The sequence below is a fragment of the Gallinula chloropus genome (genome assembly GCF_964237585.1).
Source record: "Gallinula chloropus genome assembly, chromosome: 13".
Classification (NCBI taxonomy): domain Eukaryota; kingdom Metazoa; phylum Chordata; class Aves; order Gruiformes; family Rallidae; genus Gallinula; species Gallinula chloropus.
In genome coordinates, this window is record NC_140098.1 from 9,500,570 (window position 1) to 9,527,854 (window position 27,285).

Genomic DNA, 27,285 nt, shown 5'->3' on the forward strand with positions numbered 1-27,285 from the left:
CATTCGGTTGAGACATTTGCTACAAGCACATTAGTCTTTCACTGCTAACTTTACTGCTGGATTTTTTTGTTTTTTAAAGATTAAGAAAAAGATTAGAGGTGGAATCATTGCTAGTGGAAAAATCTGCTGAAGAAAATTCTACTTAGTTTGTACTTGTAAAGTGATGTGATGAGTGAAGATTGCAATGCTACCTCTCTAAGTGACAGTGTCGGCTCTGAGGACAAAATTCACTCTTCTGTGTAGCACAATATTAGTTACATATCCCTTGAGCTCTGCCTGCTCTCTTCCCAGTTTACAGAGTGTGGTGGGAACCATGGAGGAACAAATTGTCCATCATTTAAGCATATTGATCCAAATCAGTCTTGTACAATTAGTAGCTCAGTGAGGAGCAACATGGTTTTAAAAGATGGCTATTCCATCTTGTAGAATTCAGTTATTTAAAAAGTGCTATATACACACTGACTTCCACAACAATTTTGGCTTTGATGTCATCTACAAGTGCACAATCATTTGTAATCATGGCAGTTATTCAAGAATTTATTTCACAATCAAGCCATACCTCAATCATATTTCTTGAGTATGCAGTTCTCTTAATTTTTTAAAAAAACAAATAACAATAAAAATTTTTTTTAAAATAACAAATAACAATAACAAATAGTTAGTTTATGACCTATTACCCCTTGTCCTATCCCTATACTCCCTTGTAAACAGTCCCTCTCCAGCTTTCCTGTAGGCTCCTTCGGGTACTGGAAGGCTGTTTTCAGGTCTTGGAGCCTTCTCAGGTTGGCCATGAGCCAGCAGTGTGCCCTGGTGGCTAAGACAGCCAATGGAATCCTGGGGTGCATCAGGACGAGTGTGGCCAGCAGGTCGAAGGAGGTGATCCTCCCCCTCTACTCTGCCCTGGTCAGGCCCCACCTGGAGTATTGTGTCCAGTTCTGGGCTCCCTGGTATAAAAAAGACAGGGATTTCCTGGAGAGAGTCCAGAGAAAGGCTACAAAGATGATTAAGGGCCTGGAGCATCTCCCCTATGAGGAAAGGCTGAGTGAGCTGGGACTGCTCAGCCTAGAGAAAAGAAGACTAAGGGGGGGACCTTATTAATGTTTATAAATATCTTAAGTATGGGATGCAGGGGGAATGGCCGGCCCCTTGTCAGCGGTCTGTGGGGACAGGACAAGGGGCAATGGCTGCAAGTTGGAGCACAGGAAGTTCCGCACCAACATGCGGAAGAACTTTTTCACAGTGAGGGTGACAGAGCCCTGGGACAGGCTGCCCAGGGAGGTGGTGGAGTCTCCTTCTCTGGAGATATTCAAGACCCATCTGGACACCTATCTGTGCAATATGAGCTAGGGAGCTACTTTGGCAGGGGGGTTGGACCCGATGATCTCTCGAGGTCCCTTCCAACCCCTATGATTCTATGATTCTATGAAATAAGTGAAATTTAATTTACTTTCATGAACTTCATCACTGGTAAAATCTTTGCATATCAGGTTTGGGTTTTTTGGGGGTTTTTTGTAGCATGATTTCTCAGATGCAGGATCTAAATTACATATCTATAAAGAGAGCAGAAAAAAATCCAGAGGATTCCTAAACACTTAGGAAAACACTACTGCCTTGTTCCTATGGCACTTAAATAGCTACCTATTAAAAGGGAGAAATTTTATTTTGAAAGAAATTACTACTACTTGGTAAAAGACTATAAAATGGGAAACTCTTTTCATTCCATGAGTAGTTTAAAACCTGACAAAATTTAACTATCTCATAAGAATCTATTTATTATTTTCTAACTTAAAAAATTTTCAAAGTGACTCAAACAAAATGCTACTTGGTATCTTTTATTCAGATATAATTTAGTGTTATTGAGTAAAAAGATAAACATTTATTTTACAATCACACTTCAGTAAAGTAAGTGTTTGGCTGTCATTTGAAATGAGGTTTTCACACCACTGTAGGGTATAAGAAGAAAGACTTAGGGAGACACCAACTACTATGGGCAGATGGTAAGAAATATAGTAGGATGATACTAGGGAATATAATTTTTAAGCAGGTATTTTCTTTTCTGAGCAGGGAAATCTGTGAATGGACAGGAGTGCCTGCTATTTGAGATATTAACTGGGAAGGCAGGAGATGTGGAGAAGTGGTTCATTATGACTGGAGTTTCAGTTGGGATTCCATCAAAATTCAGGAAAAGCTACTGGTTCTACGTCCTGCATTTTCCCTCCCTGCAGGATTAATACAGCCATCCAGCTGGGTCATATTAAGACTAGGGAACGGACACTGGACAAGTATATATTGATTTACTGAAAGGAGGATGTAATTATTTGCATTTGTATTACCTCTTGCCTAGTAGCTGAGTTTTATCAACCTGGTGGGTTTGAGAGTTCCTGTACTTCTTTCTGCTGAAGCTTAAATCAGGTGTGTGCAGATAATATTTTTTATCTTAAAAAAGAAGATTTTCCCAGAGGCCCTCCCAGATGGCATGAGAAAGCATTTCTAAGGTGCACTTCTTGTGCACTCTCTAAGATTTTCCAGAGAGATGAAATGCAATATCCCACTTTGCAAGTAATGAAATTGCTTCTAATCTTGTGTCTGGGGGTAGGAGGTCATTAAAATAGCAGACATGAGTATGGCAGGGGTTGTTTGGTTTCTGGTGCCTTTCCTATGTGATGCTCTTCAGAATTATCTGGTGTCATCCAAGTACCTGACAGGCCTTTACAAGCAAATATAATGGCATTATTTGTGCCGTGGTAGTACAGACAAGGAGAGTGCAGCTTGCAGTTCTCGGATATAGTAGCAAGGGAGAGCATCTTTTGCTAACATCGGCAATTCAGCAGTTGCTGCCTGCCATGCAAAGTGACTGACTACTGGGGAATGCATCTCAAGGGAGAAGGGAGGGAAGCAGGCAAGGGGAAGTTTTCTCTTTGGAGATGTGAGACACGAACAGGAAAAATGTACAACTCTGCTGTCATCCTACACTGCGTCTTGAATACTTGATCCTGCTGTTTTCTGTGTTGATACTCTACTAAGCATAAAAGAAATGCTATTCAATTCAGAATTCATTAGGTAACATGGAAATCTACACTATCATATTATGTCATGAAATTGTTGGACTCAATGTGGATATGTAAGAAGCTGCTGGCGTTATAGATAACATCAGCTGGCTCTAGATAAAGCAGCCTGCCCCAAGGGGAAGGGGTGGGAGGTTGAGAAGGAGTGTGGAATAAATGTTTTGAGTATCTTCACTGAAATGAGTGCCTAGACTAATCACAGCGATTTATTTCTGGAAGAAGTTTTATGTGGTAGAATTAGTCCTGCAACTACATAAGAGTTTTTACTTTTAATGTGCAGAAATGCTCTAAAATGCCCTGTGCTTTCTATTGCAGAAGCTACGAAGCTTCTACTATGAAAAATTCTGTTCCTCCCAAAAAAATCACAAACCCTGCACATAAAGCACACAACATGTTGTATGTGTCCTGAGCCACAGTGAGAACCTCTTAATATAAACTTATTTGCCCTATTCAAGTGATTTAGCATGTAATTAAAGTCTATCGCATTATAAAAATTAGCTACAGATCACCATTTGTTACCAGTGTGACTCACAGGGGCTGAGCCTGCTTAATATTCTGGTTGGCAGCAGAACGTTCGAGGGCAGAATCCAGATCAATACGCACAACTTTTTTCAGTCTTCCCTGTGGTAGCAGTGTTGTACATTTTGGCATCTCTGTCTTGCCAACTGCAATGAAAGAAATTGTCATTCAAAATAAGACCAATTAAAAACTGATGTCCTTAAAAAAAATAGTACTGCAGACCTCTTTTTTTCTTTTGGATCCACCATGTTCAGCAGACCACCATGGCATGAATTGCCATTAATATGTCATTTCCCTTTCCTGTTATCACAATATAAAAGACCTTAGCTCTGACCTTTCTATCAAAACATCCTTTGTTTAGAATGAAAGCTATTCACTGTTAGACCCTTATCTATAGAGCTTAGCCAGCGGATCAAATCCAAAGAGCAGAATTCGTTTACTTTGTATTAAATGAGCTCAGTTAAGAAGTTTCAATTTTGGCAGAAAGGTGCATTAATCACAAGGAAAAGAACAGATCTCACTTTTCACAGCTTCTGGTTTACTTTCAATACAGTTACACAGTAAGGCTTTTGTTCCTTAAAAGTAGCACTGTATTTAAATACAGTAAATATAACAAAATTACCTTCTTAAAATTACACTAGAGTTCCTACAGTACAGGATGTCCATAATGACCTCAGTGTTGCATGACTAACTTTACAGCTTCAAAAAGGTTCTAAATTAGTTTGGACAGATGGGTTTTATCCAGAGGAAATCAATGAGTTTTTGTGAGTCTGACTTAATTTTTATGCAGCCAGTACTTTGAGATGAAATTAAAATATGTATGAAAAACATATTAAAGTTTCCCTTGGGTTCATAGTTGTTTGTACATTTACAAGGTGTTAAAGAGATGATTTAAAAACTAACTATATAAGGGATCAATGGAAGTATACTATGATTTATGGCCTTTCATGACATTTTTGACACTTCTGGCCTAATGTCTTATGTGTTTTGAACCACTAATTATCTTTTAATTCATAAGAGTTTGGTGGGATTTTATAAGTGTAATATAATATATAGAGCTGTATCACATGGAAAGTTTTAGAAAAAACTCACTTTACAAGTTGTGCTGAGTACGTAACAGTTGTAAATAAAGATGTGCTGCACCAGTTAAAAATCCCACTTGATCACAGTACCCCCAAATGGGGAGAGGTTCCCCCATCTGCCAACAAAATTGGCAGATTTTTAACTCATTGCTCAATGCCAAGAGCAAGTTTCGATCACACCCCTCAGCTTTAAATATGAATCATAAAGCAAAAGGCATGTATTCCCGGATTTAGGGCTTTCACTTTGTACATTCATATCCAACCCAAGGATTTAGCTGCCTCATCAGCTATGATCTGATCATCTCCAGCGGTAAACAACAGTGAAAACTGCAGCACCATTTGTGGTTCAATGATGAATAACATGGACACATTCCCATTATTAATCAGAAGTCATATTTTCAGAACTCATATTCCTTTAAAAATAAATACAAAAGTATCAACAAAACCTTTGATACACTCAAATTTGATACATGTTCCAAAAACGTTTATAGAAAAATTATATGAATTGTAAATTTTGGAGAGAAGCTAGAATGTTCTGCAAACTCTTAAGAACTAAGTACTTCATACTCTTCAATTTAAACTTGCCGTTGACTCTGAGCAAGTAGAAATGTTCCTGTAAAAGGATTTTCAAATAGTCCCTAAATTATTCAAGGCTAAAAATCGCATTGACGTTCTATTTTGGTTTAGATGCTTTCTAATATCATCAGTGGGTACAACGGAGACTAGAGAGTTATGCTACTGAATCATGAATACTTATCTCTTCCTTTACTTTCTTATATTTTTTCCTCAACACCACTAAGAAACACAATAATTTGTAATATTGCTTAAACTGAAAAAGTAAATGTGAAAAGCTTGTTCCCTAATTCGATGCAGTCATTCACAGTGGACACCTACAAGTTTATTAGTAACTGCCCTAACTTTTTTTCACAGATGCAGAGACGGTTCAGTGTGTTTTTTCACTTTTCTGGGGAAACGTGTATAAAACAGTGTGAAAGATATTGATATACTTCATATATACACCAAAAGTAGCCTTCAATATGTGAATTACAAGTAGATAGAACCCAAAGACTTCCTTCTCTTTCCTTAATCCCCAGATGCATACCAAATGTTTACTTGCTAGTTTATAAATACCTAATAATGCAGAAATAGATTCCCAATTCTTCGGAATTCATGGATTCCATCTGAGCCAAGTTTTTAGTGCTATGTAACAACCAGGAAAAAAATTAGGAGAAATTAAGACAAGGAGTACAGAGCATTTAGATAATTGTGTTCCCCAGGGAGAGTAAATTTTGAGAGGATCAGTAATGAAACTTCAAAAGCAAGAATCTAAAAAACCAAACAATTTTAATCCTTTTCTACATTTTTCCTGGTTTTGCAGTAATTACTGGGGATGATTGGTGTCAATCAATGTGGTACAACACATGTACCTCAATGTATTGTACCTTACTGAGGTGTCTTTTCCACAATTCATAATGCAATAGATAGTATCCCAAAACACTCACAACGATTTTTCTTCAGCAACATAAAATCTATTTACAGTTTCCTCGCTGTTCTAGATCCTCTGCAGTATCTATGCTTACAGTAAAGATTAAAACAGGTAAAAAACATAACTCTGATAACATTTTTAAAAAGCAAAAGTGTTGGCTTTCAACAGATTGTAAATGAATGAGATCATTTTAATATTCACTCCTATCAATCTGTACTTTACTTTTCAAAGGTCATTCTTTCCCCGTGGCCAACTCCTTTCAGCACTTCCTCTTAGGCCATTCCGACAAAGCCAACATGTACATGTCAATAAACACAATGTAAGGATGAAAAAATAAGACTTTAGATATTATTGCTCACTGACAGAACCTAAAAAGATCTAGGAAACTGAAGGAAGGTTGGACGGAACTTCTGAAGAAAAGCATGGGATCTACAGCAGGTCAGACAAGAATAAAACCCCAAATAAGAATAAGGAGAAACTCAACATTGGGACTCTTTCAGATGTTGTGATCTCAAATTAGGCTACTCCAAATAGCCCACAGTAAAAAAAAAAAAAAAAAAAAAAAGCTACTCTGTACAAAACCCAGGTTTTACTCACATCACTTGGATCTCAGTTCTGCATCATCAAGGACACTGAGTGTAGACGACTTCTCTCTACGTGTCTAGGTTTCAGAAAATTCCTCATGAAATGATTTTTTTTTTATTAAAGGTCAGAAATTCAAGGCAAACTGAAAGCAGAAAACATGACAAATATCCTGGAGGAGGAAAGAGGGACTATATAAAATAGCAGCCAGATGTAGATACCCAGGAACAAGATATAAAGCAATGTGCTAAAAGATATGCTCGTTACCTTTTCTCTTCTTCTGGGTTCCTACATGTACCTCAATGTTACTTTGCTTACACACCAGATGATATCAGTGCTTCTGTTTCTTTGTATAGCTGCTGATAAATACTTCCCTGAATTCTCCTTCCCACCTATAAACTCTGCATATGGCAATACCTTTCTCACTCTCAAAGAGAAACGAAGTCAGCTAGTCTCTGAGTGGATATTAGCTGAGCAAATCAAAAAGAAAAATTACCATTATATTTATATGCCACAGCTAATCTTTAATATTCTATAGGCCATTAGAGTGGGAAAATCTTTCCCTGCTTTAATCAAATAGCAGAACTGTACAGCAAGACAGCAGAAATCTGTACATTTATGTATAGGTATTGGATACTTTTAACAACGCATACAGAAGAAAGTTTAATATCTTTAAATTAATAACATACTTGGATGTGTAATCTGGATACCTTCTAGTAAAATGAGTCATGCTGTTGTGCATCAAAAAGCTATGCAAAGGATGGATTTGAAATTCTGTGTTCTGTAAGGTAAGGTAAATGACGTAACATTCTGGAAAAACATTACAATTCGATGCTAAATTACCTTACAGTGCTTAAGCACATGAATCAAGCTGAGAAATAATCCCCCCAAAACTCATTAATCAAATTACGTATACGTAACATTCCTTAACTAATGCTGTCCATTCCATGAAACATACAGAAGCCTTTCTTTTTTCTTCTTTCCTAACTGTATACATGCATGTTGAAGAAATATACCCAGCGCTGTTAGCAGTAGTTCCTGTAAAAATGTACCATGAAAACAAACCTGTAATAAAAAGACTGATTATTAAGTAGGGATGTATGAAGGAGTTCATAGAAGCAAAGGTGTACAAAACTTTATGGGTCCAACTTCTTAAGAAGCTACCAAAAAATAAAATAAAATCTTGGTGCGATCCATGTAATGCATTTCACCCAACCTGAGTTTCAGATTTTAAAAGAAAATAAAAACTGAAAGTGAAACTCTGCTTGAGAGCACTAGATTTTATCTTGTTTTACATCAAAACCTAACAAAACTGTGAATTTTTCTTGCTTTCAGCATGAAACTATAAATCACCTCAGGTTTTCTCAAACATTTAATTAACCTTAAGGTCAGTTCCTCAGGGTTAAATGCTGTTGTCACTGGAGAAAATGGGATTTTTGCCATTGACTTCACTGCAATCTTGCTTTGGCCCATAGTGAATTATTTAAGTGAAGCCAGTTAGTATGAGCTTGGGTAAGATAAAACTGAAAAAATACTTAATAGGATTAAAGTAACAAACCAGGAGATATTATTTAGAAGTAATTCATCTATCTCTATTGATCAGATTTTCTAGTTAGTGGAAAAAAATGGAAATTTAGCAATTTTTTGCATGCTAAAAATATTTCATTACAAAGGTTCACAAAGCAGACCAATTGTCCAAATGTATTTGATTGATCCTGGACACAGTGGTAGGAAGAAATATTGCAATAATTCTTCAAATTCTTATTTGTAAAATTCTAAAATAATGGGTTTGAAGTGGAAAAGAGAGAAAGTATAATTTAGGATTTGAGTTTCTCGATCACTAATTCTAGCTTTTGCTGTGGGTATGTACTTGGAAATACAGGCAGGCACCAGAAACATTCCAGAAAATATTTCAGGTCGTACCAAAGGCCTAATATGCAACTAACTGCAACTTACATGCTTTGAAAGTATCACTTTTACCCCCTAACAAAACACAGAAAATAAATGTTGTAAATGAACCAAGTACCAACAGACAGATATGGAAGTGATTAACACAATCCAGAGCTTTAATGGAAAGTTTTGCCAGTGATCACTATGGGAATCTCAATTGAGCCCGGAGGCCCTGATTCAACAAAGCATTTAGGCTCCTAACTTCCCATTGATTTCCCATTTAAATTAATGGGAAGTTTGGGCCTAAATACTTCATTAAACTTGGGACTAAGTGATTAGGTTTAGGTGATATTTTCAGCACATTGCATTCTTGATCACTTACAAAATTATTGGCAAGGGTTACTTTGTAGTAGGGATTTCAAGTTATCTACTGGTAAAAACTTACCACATTTGTTCAGTCTTTACCACTTGTGGGTACACCACAGAGTGTCAAAGAACATTAGGTATACATGTCCCTCTCTGCCATTACCCTTCCTATTTTCCCAGTATGCTTTACAGGCAACTGTATTCTAAATCAACCCATTATCAGAGGGATATGAAGTTTTATAGAATGAAAAAAAAATATGAAAAAAGTGAAAATGTAGTGTCTGTGTATTGAATTTGATTTCTGAATGTAGGTTATCATAGGTCTACACTCAAAGGACTCTAGAAGGGGACTCCAGGGCTGTTAGATCATTCTACCAGCTTTTCCAAGAGAAGCAGGAAGGTATCACTGCATATAGAAGGGCAGTTTGCTCTGTGGAACGTGTCCATATGAAACAACCTAGAGACCGCTAAACTTCCTGGTTGCAAGTTCCAAGCAACTGGAAGTGAACTTTGCAAGAACCATACAGTCTTGTAAAAAGAACATACATTGCACAGAAATTTTATGCACAGATTCAAACACATAGTTTGTTTGGGAATATCCAATGATGGTGCCTTTAGCGATTGCTATTTTCTATATACATAGTTAAAATTACAATGATTGCATTAATTGACTCCTAAGTTTTCATATTCATCTATACTTCTTGTTTCATGCACAGTTTTGTGTTTACCTAATAAATATGCACTATAGTCTGAAAATAAAATAGTATAAATATATGCACCAAACAAGAAAGAAATTTCTTCAAGTAAAAATCACAGTTTCAATTTCTAGGGTATTTTATATCTATACATCTATGAGGCTGTAGAAGAGCAGGTAAAGCCTCATGTCACTTCGGTTCAATACACTACAAGTTCTGTGACAGCCTAATTTCATTGTTATTTATAAAGTGATAGCGGAGAGAACTTTGATGTATTTAACTTTATGTGCAAGTGAATACAATTTTGCATTCTGCCTCCAGTTAGGAACCTACATGAGCATTTGCAGGACTGAAATGAAGAAGAAAAAAAAATAAATCAAAAGCCTCTGTGATATAAGTTCTGCTAATGAAATTCCCAATCTGAACAACTTTTAGAAGCCATTGAAAATAAGTTGTTACTAGATTTTTATGGGGAAATACAAGGCAGTGGAACAGTTAAGCATCGACATTTAGCCTGGCATATTTAGGTAAAGAGTTACACCTCATCAGAAGGAATCACATTACCTATTACATACCAAAATAAACTATGCTGATATCTTTCAGCTTATATCTCAAAAAAGCTGAGGTTCTGAAATAAAGCATGAAGCATTATTGAAAGTGTCATACATAGTTACAATAGCTTTAAGATATGCTTTGCTAAATTAAATGAGCAAAAATAGAGTAAGTTCAGGGAAGTATTTTTATGTAGAGTCAATAGTTTTCATCTTCTATCACAGGTAACTACAGCTACCATGGGATAGAGAAGCATGATACAGCTTTAAAAGATCTGATGATATAAATTTTATGGGCAAAAATATGCACAGAACGACAGAAGCTACGTACTGATATTTGTTTTTTTTAAAGAAAATAGAAGTAATGATTTGGGTTTATTTTAATGGGGATGGAGTGAAAAGCCAACTAGTAGTAGTTTGAACTGATTACCCCATGCCCCATTTGCTTTTAAAAGCACTTGGGGATGGATTCTTGACTTTTTTAAAATGCAATGGGCAGAATCTTTTTTGCTGTACAGTAAATATACTAGCAGAGCTCACTCTTGAGACAAACATATCTGATTTTGCCGAACCTGCATTCTTAATGGGTTATAAATCAATGTGATAGCTATGATTTTTGACATTATGGGATCTGGTTCAGATCATAAAGGGTATACAAATCAACTAATATAGATTAGATGCTATGGTGGTCCATAACTGTTAAATGGGGTCATGGTTTCTAACTAGCTAATAGACTCTTATGTACTAAATTATTTCATGGAATTCAGTACATCTATTCATCATAAGATTAACGTGCATAATCTTAGGCAATTAATTTTAAAATTATTCCCTCTTCTTGCTTCTGATTTGGATGAATTGTTACTAAGAAACATCACCTAGCTAGTCTTCAGTGCTAACTCTACTAATATTTTTAATTAGCAGTGGACTCTGCATGGCAAGTTACTCTTCTAAATGGGAATGAAAAATACTAGGATTTTAATTTCCTTAACTGGTTAGAAATAACAAGAGTTCATATTGTATCACAGAAACTTGTTTCTATTCAACTACAACTTCCCACATAATCGGTCTGTTCTGTTGAGGCAGTCATGTGAGGAATTTGACGTCCTAACACAGAGTGAATTAGGGTTCTAAGTACCACAGAGTATCTTCAATGTCAGTGGTCATTTTGTAGGAAGTCTGGACAACAGACCTTTGTTCTGACCCATTCCAAATTAGCAATAGATTTATTTTCAAGAAATAAAGCCATTATGAACTGTTCTATTATTTTCAGCAGTCCAATTTCAGAACCCTATTTGAAGAAAGCTTGTAATATCTTCAAAACTGTTGAGAGGCAAAGTCACTGACCATTGCTAGGTTCCTGTTCCCTCTTCCTTACACCAGGCAGTCAGAGTAGCTGTGTAGTACTGTGCAGTGGTTTGGAAGAGAGATTTGTTAAAAACAAATAAAGAAAGAAAATTATATATAGACAGATAAAGACAAATAGCAGAGATTTTAATTGAAAAGTCCAAATGATTTTCTAAGCAAAAATCTAAGTAATTCTCACAGATTTATTATAAAATCAGATAATATTCTGCATCACATCAGTAACCTGATTTCTTATGTTCAACCTGAGATTTGGTAAGTAAATGCTGGAACCTAGTAACACGAGCGGGCAAGGACGATCCTTACATATGTACTTTAATTGCTTTTAATGAGAATAGCCACCCCAAAGAAAGGTTGTAAAGCTGGTGAAGTGTCTAAAGCACAAGCCTTAGGAGGAGCAGCTGAGGGAACTGGCATTGTTTAGCCTGGAGAAAAAGGCTGAGGGGAGACCTTATCACTCTCTACAGTTACCTGAAATGAGGTTGTAGCGAGGTGGGTTTCAGTTTCTTCTCCCAAGTTAGAAGAAACAGGATGACAGAAAATGGCCTCAAGTTGTGCTAGGGGAGGGTTAGATTGGATATTAGCAGGTATTTCATCATCAGAAGGGTTATCAGGCCTTGGAACAGGCTGTGTGCAAAAGTGGTTGAATCACTATCCTCAGAGGAATTTAAAAGATGTGTAGATGTGGTGCTTGGTCACATGGTTTAGTGATGGACTTGGCAGTGTTGGATCTGGTGATCTTGAAGGTCTTTTCCAACCAAAACGATTCTATGATTCTAAAATAAGGTGGTTCTAAGGTGAACTGCATACGGGCAATAACACTGAGGAAGGTCCATCCTACATGTTGGTAACCCTTAGCAAGGAAATCACCAAACACTGTCCTGTAATAAAAAAGAGATACTAGTCTTTTCAAGTAGAGGCTGAGGGAGAAAGCCTCTCAACACACTGAGTTGAGAAGCTCAGAGATTTGTTCTTTAGAACACTTCCATGAGTCTGTGTTTCTTAAAGTAGCAAAACATTTACATTTGTATTGCTACAGTACCTTCCTACTTCTTAAGAAATCAGAATTAAAGGTGGGGGTTTGGTTGTGTTTTTTCTAAATCAACATGATGGCAATAATTGGTCAGACCAGTAAATAAAAAAAAAAAGGATGACATACTGATATATATTGTGTAAATAATGATCGTTGGAGAAGTTTATAAATGCTTTATGAGAAGTTTATAAATGTTTTACTTTACTGGCTACTTGACTTTTATAAACACACAACACTTCAGAATAACTATTGTTACTGGCAAGAAAGCCAATACAGAAAATTAATGTCATAAAGAAGGAAAAGTAAAAAAAAAAAACAACAGAAAAATCTGCCAGCAAATAAATGAGAAAAAAAACCTTGTAAGTCATCGTCTTTATGATGAGGAGAGAGAGCAAGCAGAGAGAAGAGACTAGCTCTCGTTTTATACAGTGATAAACACACTCATTGCCCATGTTACTCTGTAGTTCCTTCACCACGTTTGGAAAACATTAATGAAACCGGTTTCATGTTGAAAATTTCATCAGGATCTCTTGATCAAATCACAGATTTGTGCAGACTGTATCTGGCACACAGAATCAATAAAAACGTGAAAGAGTTAAGTTGCTATAGAACACTTGGGAGGTCTATAACTTCCCTGATAAGACTGTACACCACCTATTAATAGTGATGGAAATTGGGAGGGTGCCTTGACAAAGAAAACAGACTCCTCTCTGCTTATGTTTGAAAACTCTATGGAAATGCCAAAAAGTTCTGTTTGACAGCTAAAAGCTCAGCATTATCACATTTGATCTCTTCTGAATGACCTCAGTATCAGGTTAAATATTCCTTGCTAGTGGTTCTGAGAAAAATATTTACAGACTTTGTTGGAGAAATGTTTTCCTGTTTAGAAAAAAACACTTTAAAAATGAATGTTGCAATGACCTGGTAAGAAGTTGGGGGAAAGCAGGGACTGCTGGTTATAATTAGCTGGTGCAGTTGGTTGCTGCTCTGAAGCAGTAACTGAAATCAGCATCGAGTGGCAGCTAAAGAGCAACTTGGGAAAGGCAATAGGCAGAGTTCACTTTTGACCTACCATTTTTGTAAAGTGAGGCAAAATAAAGAATCCAGCTAGATAGAATGTTCTAGGGGTTTGTTGTGGCTAAATCATGGTTTTGTTATCATCTTCTTTGTTATAGCTAAATTGCACTGTTCTTTTTGTGAGTCATTGCTGGGTTTAGGGTGAACTCAGAAGGAAGGAAAATATGTCTCTCCAAAATGCCTCATACGTGTCACCTAAACATACGATGGAACACAGTGACGGCAAACATGCTACCCATGAGATTTGGGCTAAGCTAGTAAAACTGTTATAGCTTCATTATTCAAACACACATTATCATGAAAGTACCTCAAACTTATTTTTGCTTTGTTTTTAGTTATGGAAAAATAAGGCTTACTCACTGGCTAGGTTTTTCCAGTCTCACACATCTCTTGTTAAAATATTGATATAAATGTTGTGCCATTCCTTCTCTCTCCTCATACACACAGTACAGAGGTCAGCATGCAGAAGACGTGCAGAGTTGTTTCAGCTGCTCTGCACTACCTTACATGCTCTGCTAAGCATATCAACAATTTGGCCAATGCAGTAGAATATGCAAGAAGGGGGAGGACTCTGTTCCCCTCCTCCCCCCGCCCTTTCCCCCTTCTGGATTTCTAAGGTTATTCTCTCTTAAGCTGTAAAACTCAAATGCCCAAGATAAATAAACTTCTTTTGAGTTCATCATCCTAGTACTTAGAGAAGTTTAAAACTGTTCCAAGATGCAGAGGCATTTCAACTTCAATTCCAGCACTCACCTTACTAAGATACACATTAGAAAAAAATTGAGGCTTTAATTTGAAAACAGAGCAGCGCTCTGCAGTTGTATGTTTGCTTTGGTGGATGAGGGGAGAAGACTTACAGCAAGTGGTATTTGCTGGGGTTTGAAGCCTTTTTTGGACTTTGATTGGATGGATTCACTTGAAGTTAATAAATTTGCCAAGAAGACCTTTAGCTCTCCTGCACATGATTCCCTGCTATTTTTAATATAAATGTAGTATTTTAAATCCATCTCTTGTGTCCTAGACCAGATTTTGTCTTAAGCAGCTGTGCTTAAATTGTAAAACCTCACCTTTGTGTCTGGTTTCACATCTGGCAACACCCAGCAAACAGTTACAACTTAGAGTAATTAAATGAGGTTTTAAAAAAGCCAATGTGATATATAAAGAATAAATTATTAAAACAGTATTTTGCTTTCAAACCAAATTTTACAGAAAAAAAAATACATCAGTAGCTGGGCTGTCCAGTTATTTCTAAAGGTGTTGATCAAAATAAGTACATGCTGAGGAAAGTAAAGGCAGGCTTGTAAATGGGTGGGACTGGGCAACGTTAAGCTCCCATAATTACTAGTCAGCAGTATGTCTCCACTTTGATGTCAGCTATATGCTTTCTTTTGTGTCTCAGGGAGGAAGAAACTTCAAAAGCTTTAATTTCAAGACAATAAAGGGCCTTGCTAATATATATACAGACTTTAACTGCAAATGGAATTGTGTAGTGTTACAGATCTAAACGTAGGTGGGTTGGGACTAAATATTAATTTTGTGTGTATTTTATGTAACACAGCCACAAAAGATGCAAATATGTGTAATTTATGAGTACCGTTTAAGGTACAGCTTATGAAAAGAAAGATGGCTGATTGTTTTGCTGATAAATCTACGTATTTCTCTCTGGATTTATGTTATGTCTGATATTTTAAACACAACAGAATCTTAAAGGAATGATATGTATGAACAATTCTAGTGACTTACAGAATATATAAAGCTGCACAGATAAAGAAGATGACCATGCCACGCTGCCATTCCTAGTCAGAAACCATACCAACATAAATAGTTTTGAACAAGTATAGATATCAAAAGACTTCTGCAAACTGATTATTTTTAATTAAAGAATGAAGACCTGACAATGAAAACTTGCTATGACTACAGGACTGATACTGATGCTATTCTTTCTAATAACTGTTATACTTTAACAGTATGAGAGGAACCATTTGTTCACACAGCTGTGTAAAGTGGCTGCTTTGGCTCAATTGAAAGTTCACAGAGCAAACAGATAATTAAAGAGAAAAAGGTGCACTGCATTCAGCGTGAATGATCATGCAGTATGAGAAAGGTCTGAAAGAAATATTTCGTTTTCAGAAAGCTTTTATAAAACCTAACAGAACTTCCAGGGTAACTTCTAGCAGAAGGTGATACAGCACAGGAAACACAAGTTCAATGTCATCCTCTAGCCTGATGGGCTTCAAACTCCCCTCTTCCCAGAAGAGAAACTCAGCAACCAGATTATATGTCATTACCAGTGGGAATGGATGAATAAAATCATTAAATAGATATTGAAAATCACTTGCGTGCTTCATATAGCAAGTATTCACTTCCAGTTTTCAGTCGGACCAAACCAGATTACTCTTAAAGCTCTATACACAAATGATCTGGATTCCTATCCCTGTTCCAATTAACATTCAGTTTACTTTATCTACTGCTCATACTGTGGAGGTTTTGTGTCTACATTCATTCATGCAGCGAAAAGCAATGTCAGCTGATCTATTTCACATAACACTACAGAGTGCCCTTGATTCTCATCTGTGTGTAGTTAACAAAGCAATGAAATGGGTCCTATCCAGACATCCTATTGGTAATGTGACTATTTTTCTTTAAGGAGGGGTTCACAAAGTGAACATTCACAGTTATTCACATAAATCCAACCTGGCCATTTCATAAAAGGCTTGTTGTAGTACCTAATGCATCAAATAATTTGAAACATACTTTTCACACCCTCTTCTGTTTATATATCATATATTCTTAACTGTTGTGGTCAGTTATCCTGTCTTCTATGGGAATAAGGCTGCTTTAAATTCCTACTGAAGGAATCTTCTGAAGAAGCGTTTTCTGAGATATGCAAGCTATTATCTTCTGTGAAGCATTCACTTTTCCTTTCAGAGGCTCTTTCTCCATGTAACAACTCATGTCACTCCAAGGCAAGCAGCAGAAACAGCAAAATTGTTTCTAGAGTAAACTGTCTTTCAACAGCACCTAAATTTACCACCAATTTTATCAAGTACTTTTGTGCTCTCAGAGCTACATTAGACTCTCTAATTGCACTGTACAAAAGGGACTCAGGACCAGCTCTGCTTGTGCAACACTATAACTTGGTAAGCATTACAAAGAAATAGAATTTTACATCAAGGTGCCCTTTGACAATGGCTGTGACTGGCCTGGATACTGCCCAGGTCATGTGCAGCTGCACATGAAAGATGATAATTTTTGTCAAAATGAAAATAAGCTAAAATGAAAGCTTCAGGCTCACCAGTTTTGCTTTATATTATGGTAACACTATTACATTTTGCTTTATGTTACAGAAACACTGTCCTGCCTTCTCAGTTACTAGTGAAAGCTAGGAGCATTGGTAGAGCTTTCTTTGGTCTGATAAAGCGCTTCGCACTTCAAGTCCTCTAAGACAAAACAATCATTGATCCCAACCAAGTAACTACAGAACAAATGGGAGTTTTGCCCGAAGGACTGAGCAGGGACTGCAAGGCTGGAACAGAAGCATCAGAAGTCTATTGCGGAGATTTAGGTTGCAAATATTTACCAGGATTTCTGCTTTCAAATTTAATGACAAATTTTTAATAGATGCCAACAGGAAAGCTCTCCTATTGCAGGAACTAAACAGATCACAACTTTTCAGAAGCCCTTTAATTGTGACTTACTTTTGTGCCAGCTGTTGTGTTCATACTATAAACGGAAGAAAACAACTCTGGGGTGGACATTTAATTCTGTCTTTCTCGATAGCAAACATTAACCACTGGCCTGTTATCGGACCACCTGCAATGTGTAAGTCATTACAGAGGTCACTGTTACTGAACATTTTAAACTGTGAATAGCTTCAGTTTAAATTAGGTGTAAAAAAAGTCATTTCCTTTCAGTGATAAACTAAAACACCTGCAGCACAGCTCAAGTTTACCATGAGAGATATAAACTCTCACTCTGAAGTTGGACTGTTCAAGGACATACAAAACCACTGTTTTGTAAGATAAGATCTTTCTAATCTAAATTATTACTGTGTTGCCAGATTAGGTGATTACATGCACAACTAATTCCCTAGATTGCAAGTTACTCTTTACTTTACTAGGAACAAATGATAATACAAATACGTTCTGGTTTGGACATATTACATGACTTTTCTCCTCGAGTCACTCAATCTAGTTTGCCTTTTTGCTTAAAAAAAACAAAACAACCACAAAAGCACCCAACACACAAACCAAACAAAATAAAACCAGAAAGTACTCACTGTGTCTCCTTCTTGTTTGTACTGTCCCTTCTCTATTAGGCAACAAGAAACACTGTATTTTAGTTCCAAAGATGACCATATTGTAGATCTAATTGCTAGAGGCAGTTATTTATTTTATTTACTTATTGTTATTTACTTGTAAATTTTTAAAATGTATTTAATAGCGTTATATTTGTTTTATTTTAAATAATGCTTTCTCTGGGAAGTGGTCTGGAATGTTTATTAAAAAAAGGAAAACCTCAAAGTTCTATTTCTGAGGATTTTTTTCATATAAATTCGGCTTAGGAATCCAAAATTAGCTTGAGTGCTGGGCTCCAGTGGCCAGGTTTGTACACCAGAATTTGCACACACTAGAGGTGGGCATAAATGTATCCATCTGTTCCCTGGACAGAACAGGTGCTGGAGGGTGACTATCTTTAGAAGGAAATTTTTGAATCAATATATCTCTGCAGAGGATTTCTCCTCTCCCTTTACCTCTGTCCACATGCTTTCTTCTAGCTATACAAAACAGCTAGAGAAGCATGCATCTTTCAACATGTGTAAACTTTTTTACGTGTGTAAAATATGAAAAATTCAAGTCAGTTTAGTCTTCAGACTTCTTTAAAGCTATTTTTACTTTTACTAAATATGTTCTGCATTAATCTAACTCATACTGGTGAAAGAAAAAAGCGAGTAGTTAATCATTCATATTCTATTTGGTTTCTTTTTTCACCAAGTTTTAGTTTTCTGTCACCTGAGTGGGAATTATATTATCAGATGCTATTTGCAATAGGTTCTGTGAGCTGTGTTTACAAATGACATACAACAGGGGCAATAAGAGAAACAGTTAGGAGGAGAAAATATTAAATTTATACAGAAGTGTACGCATTGATGCTTACTGGTGTATTCTCCAGCTACTCTTGGACAGATTCTGTTAAATTCCAAATTTGACCATGTGACATTTTGAAAAAGAAATATACAAAATGAAGATATTATAATGAAAATGTTCCTTGCTGAAAATCTGGGTCTTATGTCTGTATTGCATACCTAATGCACAAGATGTTTGTACCTCAGTTTTACTCTCATAAACCTATCTGTATGATTCAAAACTGTTTGGCTACATAGTACATGAAAACAAGGGAGAGAAGGACTGATGAGGTACTCATTTATCTTCACTTATGATTCTTTTCACACATTCAAACACCAGATTAATTCTCAGTATGACATATTAATTTTCTACTTTAGCTGACTTGTTTGTGGGTCCATTCTCTCAAAACTTGCTGAGATTGCAATATACAGTATTTGATTTCCAGCAGTCTGTCCAGTATAAAGCAACTCTTTATACTGGACAGCATTTATTTTAGCTGGGCTCCCAGCATGCCTTGCATGTCTTGCACAACTATAAACCAGAGAGGTTTTCCTCTCTCCAAATCTTGAAAACAATCTTGAAAAAAGTTGGAAAACACTATTAAAGATATGAACACCCCAAAAAGCCCAGGGTATGGAAATCTTTAGGAAGGGGTATTCTATTCTTAGTATTGTCCAACATACCTCTGCTGCCTTAATAAACATCATCGATGAAGGAAAGCACTATGGGGGTTAGTTTTAAATATCAGAGATGAGTCACCAAGGGATGTTCCAGTACCTTTTTGCCTCCTCAGTAGTTAACTGGACATTGACAACCTAGAACAGCTGAGTGTTTCACATCTAAATTTTAACGTGTGCGCTTCCGTTTGTATATGATGTAACTAAGACTTTTTACTTTTCATATTCCAACCTGTTATTTTCAGTCATTCCTCCGAAGTGAAAAATCTGCCTCCCAAGTGGCTTCTTTCAATACACCATAAAACCGAGAACTGGTGTGCTAACAGAAATGACTGCTCTAATGTGGGAACCACCTAACCTTTTCCCAGTGTCACATCAAGCAGCACGTTATGTGGCCATTGACAGCTTTCCTGTGCTGAAGCAAGCCTACCACATAGATAACAAAATGTTGAAGCCCATTAATAATATTCCCACTATTTTCTCCGCACAATGACTGCCAAATGAATGACCACATTTTCTGTAGATAATGGTCCAGGAAACATTGCACAATGCAGCTGCTTTTGGGAAGTCATGCTTGTGGAACATGAGATGAACACTTAACTTATTTGACCGTTTCCAGACAACTCCTAATTCTCTAAATAGGTACTTATAATTCCGTAATGTATTTACATCTGAGAAAAGTAATACCTCAGTAGCTTTCATGTTTTTTAAATTCAACTATTTTTACAAGGAGAGGAATATTGTCTTTTGATCTGTTTTAAGATTTGAGTAGCCAAACCATCAAGAGACCTTGACAACTACCTTTGAAAGCAACAATGCCAATAAAATACAAAAATATTTACAAACATAAGAATTCAATCAATATAAATTCACCAAATAAATTATTATAATTTGAAATAAGCTCAAACCAAACTCATCCTGTGCAAGTGCCTGTGTAGTCAATAAAAGACAAAAAAAGAAAAAAGAAATAAACAGACTTTTACTTGAACATTATTTCCTTCTGGGAAAAAATTAAAAATACCACAGAAGACATATAATGTACTAAGGAAGAACATGGTGCTTGGCATGCACAAATAAAAACACAGGCTCTGTATCTCTGAGTCACAAGCAGGTTTTGGCTTGCCTCTCAAAACATGAAAGGCTTATTGGAAAGCCACAGACCGACCATCGAATACTGAGTAATTGCAAATGTGTAAAGAGAGAGAGCAGTTCCAGAAGATGGTCTACATTTCTATCTTCTCCTTAAAGCTAAGAGATTATCTTTTTTTTTTAATCTTTGAAATACTCTTTTTTCTATTTACCTTCAGAATAAAATCCAACTCCAAGGGAAGAAACACAAACCTCCCTTCTATTACTAAAGTTGCTTCCACAGTTCCTCCTACACAGTCATTTTAAATCTTGCATACAAGGCATGCTAAGATCTTCTGCCAATACTGCTATCAATTTTTTCTGAATCAAACTTACTGCTTACTTCAACACTTTCAGTTTCTTAAATGAGATGGACACACAAAACAAAACCACAGCAAGGGAGCTCATGAATAATCCTGTGCCAAGACCTTCCTGGAGGGCCTTCAGTGGAAACGTGCTCTAAAGTTTGTACTATTGCTTAGTGCTCTCTCTCTTCCCTGCCATATTAGGCCTTGAGAGAACTGTGGAGTGAAACCATCTCTGTGCTGCTCTCTGGCCACAGAAGACACAGAGCCCCTCCCAGGGCAGATTTTTATTCCAGAGGCTAGGAAACTGGACCGATCTCTTTGTTTGTCAAACTGGCCTGTACACCACATTAAGTGCTAGACATAGTCTCATGCACTTAACTAAGTATGGCTATTGGAAGAAAGCAATGCTTGTTGGGGGTAAGTTTGGCTAACAACAGGCTGATAGTTGGCTTGATCAATAGCAAATACTTTTTCCTGTTAAGGACTGGATTCTATAAACACCAATACCAAGAATTGCTCATCAAGACTGAGTACTCTTCAAACTGTGGCCTTGTGACACAAACAGGAATAAATATATACGTTTTAAAACTTGACCTTATAAACATGTGCAAGAGCTCAACATTTATCTCAATACTACATGAACACTGTAAAAATATTATCCAGATTAAGCTATTGCTATTTCCAGAGAAAATAAAAAGCAACAAAATTAAGTCAGTGAAGATGTGACTCCTAAAAATATTCTCTGAGCTGCTGTGGGTTATCATTTGCTTACAGCTTAATTCTGTGGCCTTCACAGCACTGATAACACTGCAAGAGAGACTCTGAAATACAGAAATAGAGGAAGGAAGGATAGCAGCTATAAAACAAGACTCCAGATTTCTTAAAAAAATAGGCCTCTTATCTGTGACACAAGAACAATCTACCTCCTTTCCAAATAAGAATAATATATACAAAATATTTTAATAATATTTGAGGAATGTAAATCACTATAGTAAATCACTAAATACTGAAGTACTGCTAATTGGAAACAAAAATTGTTCTCAAACTCAAAAAAGTAAAAACAAAATAATCAACAGGGTGCTGTATGTTCTATTCAGCCCAGACTGTTTCCCTAACCATGGAAACAGTTACTGACATTGTCCTCTTGAGTAAGAAGGAGCCTCTGCAGGAGCTGACCCATGAAGGTCTGCAGAATACTTGAGGCCAGCAACAGTGTAAACTTATGTTGTTGTAAACATTGCCCTTAATCCATCAAAAGGAAAACATGTGGATTCCATCTTTATTTATTTCTACAAGAAGTCAGAGTCATCGTGACATATTTAAATACTTTGAATATTATTGTGCTAGCTTATGAACTAAAAAAGGCAAAACTTGAATCCATTAGAAGAAAAAGCCAGGCTGTTTTTCTGGCTTATAGCTCAACAAAAAGCAGTTTTCTAAACATTGCATTAAAATTAATAAAGCTGTTTTGAAAAGTTCTGTATTTCAGTATTATTGCAGCTGCAATAATTAGGAATTTGGCCACTACTCTGAGTCATGAATATCCATCAATTCACATAGATTTAATTTACTAAAGCTATTATATATATATGCCAATTATGCTAAAGCTTGTCTAACGGGAAACCCCCCACTTAGTTAAACCCATGAAATGTATTTGTGTGAAGCAGTAATGCACATATACAACAACGAGCAAAATACCACCTCAGTGTATGATACTGAAGAGCATTGCTATCCAATAAATACACAATATGACTGCTGAAAGTAAAGATAAAAATAGGTTTTAATGCAGATACTCGAATATACAGCAAAATACACACTACTGAACTGTATTACTCCTTCACTGGTACGTGATAGTGCATATCACACAGCGGTAGTTACTGTTAACGTTAACACCTCCCCTGATTTTAAACCAACTTAAGCCAAAGTTGCTAGGGGTCTAGTTTGTTCCTGCCTTTGCCAAGCTTCTCCTTCCTCTTCCTTACACAAGTACTCATATGCCGAGGACTACACAGTGAGTCAGTTCTGGGAACTGATCTGGATAAAATATGATATTAAACAAAAAAACGCCTATACATTTCTTTTTGTTTGTCTGAGTTTCTCACCTGATATTATGGCCCTTAAAGGCAACACACTTTTAACGATAGCAGGAGTGTTGGACTGTGATAATCCAACCAATATTGTCTTCAACGGTTACAGAATTATACCTTAAAGACTTGACTGTAACTTAGCCCACGTTCAGACAAGAAGCAGAACATCCTGAACAGAAGTAACATCAGTATCTTCCTGATGGCCCCAGAACTCAGGTCTGCACCCGTTAGCAAATGCAAAGGAGAAGGAAGAAAATTTTAACTCAGCTCTATATGCGTTAGGCAATGGAGATGGAACAGTGTGTCTGTAGGTTCATTTGCTCATATACTCAAGGAAAATAAACACGTATAATCCAATTTGAAGAGAGAAACTTGAGAAGCAATAACAAAGATTCTTAATGCTGTTGCCTAATAAGATAACGGACATCAGTTTGCAATGAGAACTGTGCACACACATACACAAAGGAAAGGCCAAAACAATTTTACACTGCCTGTGCAAAGGCATGACAGCATGGGGCAGTGAGGTAACGGCCACTGTTGGCATGGCTGAAGACAATCACATCTGGAACACTGTGTCCAGCACAGGCCGCCTCACTGTGAGAGACATAGAAAAATGAAGGGAATTCAGAGAAGAGCAACAGCTGAGGTTAGTGAAGGGAAAAAGATTTATGAGGACAGATTGAAGAGAGGTAACAAACCGGCCAAATAATGACTAGGTAGAGGATATGAGGCATGGTAGCAGTCTATAAATATTTCAAGATATAAACACACAAATAAGACAAAAGAATTATCTAGTGATGTCCATGGGTTGTAACTAGGAGTTAGAAGATTAATGTAAAAAGGCAAGAATGTAGGGTAAATACCAGAAAAACTTCTTAAACATGAGATGCCTTAGACTGGTGCAAAAAAAGGAAGTGATGTGTAGATCCTCTCTATCACTCAGCAAATATTGTAACAAAACAATGCACTAGCAAGTGTACTATGGAGAAAATGCTGCATTTAAGTAGGAAAGAGAACCTACAATTTCTTTTTCATCACACAATAATCTTATGTGCATTTGGTGTTAATTCACGTTAAAATTAACAGTCTTACTAATTTGCTGAACTCATATGAAATTAACATTAAAATATTTCTATGGGTTAATAATTTTCAGATAATAGAAGTGTTTTAAAGTCTCTATTAATCATTATTTTTGTAAATCTACCAACTAAGTATAGTTTGTTCATAAGCACGTAGTTTTTTTTGAAATTGTAATTCATAAACACTGTTAGAAGAGCACTTAGGATTTTTTTGGTTTTGTATTCCAGCACATCAGAAAAAGATTGTGATGTTGTTTAGCCTACTGTCCATAACTGCAGTTTAACTTGTGGCTCCTACAAATCTTCTGTATTTTCCTCCTTATGACTATTCCATTTAAACAAACCTTATATATTGCTATGAAATTAAATACTGATGTTTCATTCACATAGTGAATTTTTCATTTTAAAGATCTTTGAAGTTTCTGTTTCTGGGAGTTAAATGTATTTTTGTAGGATAATGGCCAAGTTTGTATTATTTTCAGTAAAATCCATTTTTCTGTACATTACTATTTTTGCCAGTTTTAATAGTGCCATTTAAATGCTGCTTGAAACCATTAAAAAGAGTCCCAGTTTAAAAATAATTCCCCTAATCTTAAACTGACTCATCTGCCCTAAACTAGTGGTAGTTAAAATCTTCTAATATTTCTGTTTATTGACTACGACAGACAGAAAAAAAATCCACCATGTCATTAAATTGAGAACTTGAAGTTTTCTGATCTAATTTAATATACTTTATTATAATGCTTTTATTGATCATTAGATGGAAAGTCTGTTAGTTAAACCCCAGGATACCAAGGAAAAGTGAGCCAACAAGATAGCAGATAGGCAAGTTAACAACTGTGAGCAGTAGAGCTACAGAAAGAGCTATCACATTCTGCAATTTCAGCCTGTCAATCTCAAGACTAAAATAGAATTTACCTTTATGCATCTGGTTACTCAAAATCAATTTGATTAAGCAGCTCAAGTTGTGTTTGTTATTAATGGAGGATGGGTGTATGTGTGCAAACAAGTGTTCGATTAGACACCGAAAACTAGAAGGACTTGCAAAGACAAATTACTGAAAATATTTGCCAGAGCTTGCTTTCTTAGGGCCTTGTCCAACCCAAACGAGCCTCGGTGGCTGTTGGCCATGTGAAGCTCAGTAAACTTCCTGCTTGAGGAATTCCAAGCAGACTGGAGTCCGTGCCCCAGCTGAAACCTGTGCCGTGGAGCAGGCCGATCTGGCCACTTAAGGTGCCTTCACTGGAATATCACAAGGGAATGCATTTAGCCAGTTGTGTAAAAGCCATAGAGAGTTCTGAAAGAGGGGAATCTAGCACGAGCCAAAAAAGTCACAATTGTCTTTAGAAGGTCACACATTATTCTATTTGTTGGTCAGACTTCGATGGCTTCACTGGAATTCCTTCTGTATAGCTTGACACTTAACATATTTCTGTGTGAGTTTCACTTGGAGGAACTGTTGTTTACCAGCTTGGTAGCACAAAAGAAAAACTGCCATCAGAAGAAAGTCTAAGACGCTGCAGAATTCCTAGACACATCATTTCTCAGGAGAAATATCCTGTGTGGTCTCATATGTCTGGGGTCTGTGCACATACATATACGACACTGAGAGCACAGATTATATTTAAAATGTTATTATGTGCTGTCATAAGCATGAAGAGGGTTTTACAGTTTATAAAAAATGCAAGCAATCATTCTGACAATGAGAATGATTTATTATAGCAACGAGGATTCATTAATATTATATCCTACTGTACATGAATGTCCCCTAATTGGGGTTCGTAGAGCAAAGAGACTTTTGCATAAATTATACTAGTAGAATGTAGTTTATAATGTAAGCATCTCCTATGACATCACAGAATTCACAGGAGTCATGTTCACAGATTTTATATATCTTTGTTCAAATGAGAGTATTAAATGCAAAACCTAGTATTCCCTTACTAACTTTTAGAATAATTGTCTTTCACAAGTGATTTGAAGTTGAAATATAAGACAATACACATCTAAAATAAATATTTTACCAGTTATGTGATTATGACTTGGGTTCAAATGCAGTTAATAATTTTCCATACCCTCTGGCTTACAGTTTGATCTCCCATATGTTTCAGGTTGCATCTCATATACAGGACAAAACACATAACCCTTCCTCAAACCCCTGATTCAAGGGCACTACTTCAGGGAATCAGTGCTTTTCACCACATACACAGATGGTTGAAAGTCAGGATTGGTAGCCATGTAGCAGGAGTATGGTATGTATGTGTGAGGGGCATTATCTGCTGCTGCAGAGCTGGAAAGCCTTGAAATCTAAGAAGGATCAGAACGCCAAAGTCTATGAAAACTTCACTTAAGACCAAGATCACGTTAAGTATATTGAAGATGAAAATTTGGAAGATAACTAATGTTTCCTCATCAAAATGATGTACTTGTTTACATCACCACTTTAATAATATTTGTTCTTTACACTGCTTTTACCTTATGAATTGAAATATTAGTACTTTCTAGGCTTTTTCATTCCACAATTACTGTGGTTCAATTATGCTCTTGCATATGTCAGGTACACTACAGTCTAATTTAATCTTCATTACACATTGCCATATTGCAATTATACATGTTATCAGAGTGTTAACACATATTTAAACCTGTTATTCCTTTGTCACTGATTTACAAAGAGGTATCTGAAAAGAAGCAGATGTCATAATTACATGCTTATTCAGCTCATTTTATACTGAGTCTCAACGTAAATTGCAGATGAGCTAGGCATGTCCTGAAATTAATGTAGTGATAGTACACTAATGCTGTGATTCATTATGGTTTGTCAATGTGCCTTACTTCTGGAATGTGTGATAAAATTATATTAATACTGCACAGTAATGAGATTAATGAATTTGTACATGGGGAAGAATAATGGTTCGCTTTGTTAGACTATTGAAAAAATAACATATAGGTAATTAAAAAGAATTAGTCAAACTCCGTACAACCCCATTTATATTAAATTAATTTGTCTGGCTTCATTTCTAATAATTGATCACTCTCTGTAAATTATAAAGCACTTTTCAACCATATGAACTACTACTGTAGGAGGAGAGATTCCAGAGTATTATGAACCATCAAGGTGGTCCCTGTGGGTTCATATTAATTAAGGTTTAACAGTTTGGAAAATTGTAGCAATATT